Source organism: Oryzias melastigma, linkage group LG23, assembly GCF_002922805.2.
Source record: "Oryzias melastigma strain HK-1 linkage group LG23, ASM292280v2, whole genome shotgun sequence".
Taxonomy (NCBI): Eukaryota; Metazoa; Chordata; class Actinopteri; order Beloniformes; family Adrianichthyidae; genus Oryzias; species Oryzias melastigma.
Genome location: NC_050534.1, coordinates 22,430,079 through 22,434,770, shown reverse-complemented (window position 1 = coordinate 22,434,770; position 4,692 = coordinate 22,430,079).

Sequence of the window (4,692 nt, the reverse complement as noted above, 5' to 3'; positions counted from 1 at the left end):
TGGAGCTGATGGAGACAGCCGTCCAGCTGATGGGCGGAGTGATGGATGTGTAAACCCCACTGAGGAGGAGAAGCTCAGGGAAGAGTCAATGTCTGATTGTCCTTTAGGACTCCCAGAGATCACTCATGGGACAGGAACACCGGTAGATCACCTGGTGGACACTTGAAGAACTCCTGGTGGACAGTTGTTTTATGAAATGTATTAACTTTAAAACTGTAACTTTTTAACATTCATTCATTCATCTTCCTGGCCGCTTCTGCCCTTTCAGGGTCGCGGGGGTGCCGGAGCCTATCCCGGCTACTGAAGGGCGAAGGCGGGGTACACCCTGGACAGGTCGCCAGTCTGTCGCAGGGCCTCAATCACACACATCCACTCTCACATTCACACCTAGGGGCAATTTAGAGTCACCAATGAACCTATGAAGCATGTTTTTGGACGGTGGGAGGAAGCCGGAGTCCCCGGTGAAAACCCACGCATGCACGGGGAGAACATGCAAACTCCACACAGAAAGGTCCCAGCCGGGAGTCGAACCGGGGCCTTCTCGCTGTGAGGCAAGAGCGCTAACCACTGCACCACCCTAACTTTTTAACATGAATAATAAAAAGGCAGGAATATTATTCCAGAATAAATCAACTTAAACCTTAAATAACTTTCACTATTTTACTCTCCATAAAAATATATTTTGTCAAAATTATACAAGTTAGAAATGAGCTCAAGATAACATCGGGTCATTAATAATAATAAAATATAATGATCTGGAGGGCCAGATCCGGCCCCCGGGCCATGACTTTGACACGTGTGCTCTATGACATCCACACAAACTTCACTCTGATTGTCTCATTTCTAACAGTCAGGCTGCAGCGAGGAGCGTGCACGTATCACGTGAACAGCACTAACGGGGTCCTTGTTCAGTCTGAGTGTTTGAATTAATGACACACCTGTAGGACACACCTGTAGGACACACCTGTAGGTCACACCTGTAGGTCACACCTGTAGGATACACCTGTAGGTCACACCTGTAGGACACACCTGTAGGATACACCTGTAGGACACACCTGTAGATGACACCTGTAGGACACACCTGTAGGATACACCTGTAGGACACACCTGTAGGTCACACCTGTAGGATACACCTGTAGGACACACCTGTAGGACACACCTGTAGGACACACCTGTAGGATACACCTGTAGGATACACCTGTAGGACACACCTGTAGGACACACCTGTAGGACACACCTGTTGGTCACACCTGTAGGACACACCTGTAGGACACACCTGTAGGACACACCTGTAGGTCACACCTGCATCTCACCTACTTCCCCCTCACGTGTTGTAGAAATGTTCCTGATGACCTGTCACCCGCAGCACACCCATAGATATAAAAGAACATGTGACCTTCATGTCTCCTGAAAGTCACCTGTCTGACCATTTTTCACCTGCAGACACCTGTTTCCCCATGAGGACGGTTGGCCGGAGGTTTCTCTGCTGGATGGTGTTGGTGAGAAGATCCATGTTTGTGATACCGTCTCACCTGAGGAGCAGGGGGGGGGGGGGCTGATTCTAGGGGCCCAGACTGAGGGGGAGAGACCCTCCAAGGCCTGACCTCTGGCCTCTGACCTCTGACCTGTGCTCCGTCTAACAGCATTTCTGTTGTCCACCAAACTAAACCACCTTCAGACCAACACAGGAGGAGAAGCATCAGAGATGGCCTACACAGCAGGAGCGCTCACTCTGCCACAGAAATATGAGCTGAACAAACTCAAAGTTCTCCTTCCATAAACATCTGCTGAGTGTTGAGTTCTGAGACTCGTCTCTTCTGGTTCAGAGGAGGTCTGATGAACTGACCGTCTCCTTTCAGATGCTGCTGCTGCTGAGGTTCACAGCTGAGTCACAGTGAAACCTGCTCCCACACAACAACAACAACACAGCGACCACATGAACGGGGGGGGTGGAATCCTGCAGAAACATGAAGCATGAGCACAGAAATGTTGTGTCAGTTATAACAACACTTACTGCTGACACAGAAACACAAAGACTTTTCACTGCAGGTTTTTTCAGTTTGAGACAAAAACCCAGAAAATCCAGAATTCTTTAAAAGATCTCAGCAGATTTTCAGCTTTTTCACTGTAAAAATATCTTTATTTTAGAACACGTCAGTCTATCGACTCTTTTCCAGCTGTCAGAAACAGAAGCTGGAGGTCAGAGCCCTGAGGAACCCCACACATCCGACCTTCACCCCGTTGAGAAACCTCTACGTTTGCTTTCTTTCCCCTGACCTGCAGTGCAGACCTGAGCCGTCTGAAGCGGCTCTGCTCGTCTTCAGAGACCGCACGGCTCTTGGCTCCGCCCCCCAGCGCTTTGGGGAAACACAGCTCAGGTTCTTAGAAGCTGCATTCTCACACTCAGCAACACCCAGCAGCACCGCGGTTACTGTAACACGGAGCTACTTCTTTACCAGAAGTGATGTCACAGGAAGTGATGTCACCGCCGGGTTCGGTTGGTCTGCAGGAGCAGCTCGGTCTCTTCTTCTGCAGAGAGATAAACTCATCTTCAGTCCTGTGGAGAGGCTGCACAGATCCGACTCCTAGACGGAGCATCCTCCGAATATTAAACATGAGTCAGAAAGATCTGAATGGACCGTCATGTCTCTGCAGACGGGTCAAGAAGAACCGTCTGTTCTCACTCCATCAGGTCATCTCACTCCATCTGGTCATCTCACTCCATCAGGTCATCTCACTCCATCTGGTCATCTCACTCCATCAGATCATCTCACTCCATCTGGTCACATCTTGGCGTTTGGTTCCGTCTCTTTCTGACACTTTGGGTCTCCCCAACTCGTCGAACTCTTTGAAGAATCAAGGGTCCAAACCATCGGTACACGGTCCTGGATGCAGACTGGACCTCGGGACACGGCCAGTACCAGTACCTTAACCCAGTGCTGGTACCCGAACCTGAACCTCTGGTACCGGACACAAGGAACCGGATCCGGTCCCCGGGCCTTGACTTCATGTGGTCCAGAAGATCCTCCATCACTGATCTTTGTGTTTCTGTTCTGATCCGTTTGGAGACGTCTGACCCAGTTTAAGGAAGATGATGGTGACTGAGGATTCGGTTCTTCACATCATCTCAATAGAACCAAACTTCAGAAATGTTCTCTGCAGCTGCAGAACATCATAATTATTAACTTAAAGACAAAATCTGAAACTTTACAGCAGATAACCTGATAACTCCAGCAGGTTGTGAGTCTGCTGGAGTTATTCTGTTATCGGTGAACCAGAGAACAGAAACACTGGAGCTCTGGTGTTAGAGTCTCAACTCATGCGGGAAGTTTCGCAAACAGGAAGTTGAGACTGAGAAAAAAACAGAATCTGGTTTTAAAGCATGTTTCATCCGTCGTTTCCCTCCACAGATCTGAGTCTGAACTCAGGATGTTTGTGAATGAAGTTTTTCTGTCGTCTGTATCTCTTCACACACAAACGTCCAGATGACATCTACAACACGTCTGTTGACCTCTGACCTCAGGAAGAGGCTGCCATCTTAAATTCAAAAGAAATCCTCAAACGTCAGCTCCTCCGAGGGATTCCTGAGTCTACCCCAGAACCTCAGCGGCGCCGGCCGGGTCCCTCTGGCTTCCTGGGCCCGGCGGCCCTCTCCCTGCAGTGAGGAGGACCCCTAAGCTCTCCGGCTGCACTAGAGGGTCTGCAACCTCCAACTCCTAAAGAACCATTAGGGTCCATTTCTCAGGAACCCAACAGGAACCACAGAGTCTGACTTTACGCTGTGGATTTATATTTATGTTATTCAATCAATTCTACTTTATTCATCCCCAAACTGCTGGAAACTCATACAAGACATACTGACACTGTAAGTTCTAATCTCCCAGAATCGACACACGAGGGTCCAGAATGAAGTTTAAAATCAGCGTCTTCGGACGGCAGAGACTGAAGTCGTCCCAACATCCACCTCGCTCTCACATCCTTTCCGTTTGTCGTTCTGTGTGTGCGGTGCTCAGTCTCATCGCAGAGCTCTCCCAGAATGCCCTTCACTAAGAGCCGCTTACCAGCCGTTTTTGTTACTTTCAAAATAAAAGAGTTTTTTTTTACAGGATTATCTCACTGCAGCAAAGACAGTAATGTGAAGTGTAATGTCAGTGAGGAAAACGGAAAAGAAAGTTTATTTTACCTTTTGTCGTATATAATTTGTAGACAAACCAGCCAGAATTCAATCAGAGCAAATTAGTGAAACTATGTTTATTTTTCCAATGAGAAAACACTTTAAATAATTCAATTTGTTTAAAAATAGAAAATCTGCCTCACGATCCACTGCCTTCAGAGTTCTAATGCTGGTTGTGTTTACTGACCTCCACAAGGACTTTCTGTGCTACATCGTTAAAAATAAAGTTTTTCTTTAACCAGAGCCACAACGGCGAGCTTAGAGAGCCGCGGAGAACCCCTGAACCAGGGATCACATCTGAACCTGGGGGTGTCCGCGTCCCTGTGGCACTGGTCCGGGTCCTTACCTTCGAGTACGACCAACAATTGGACCATATTAGGAATGTGGGCGTGGCTAACAATATTCTACAAATAGACAGAGCTGTTTGTCACCTCCAGGCGACCAAAACCTGACATGGTTGCTATGGAGATTTAAAAAGCCAACAGAAAAGATCCCATAATGTGTGAGGGGGGGGGGGG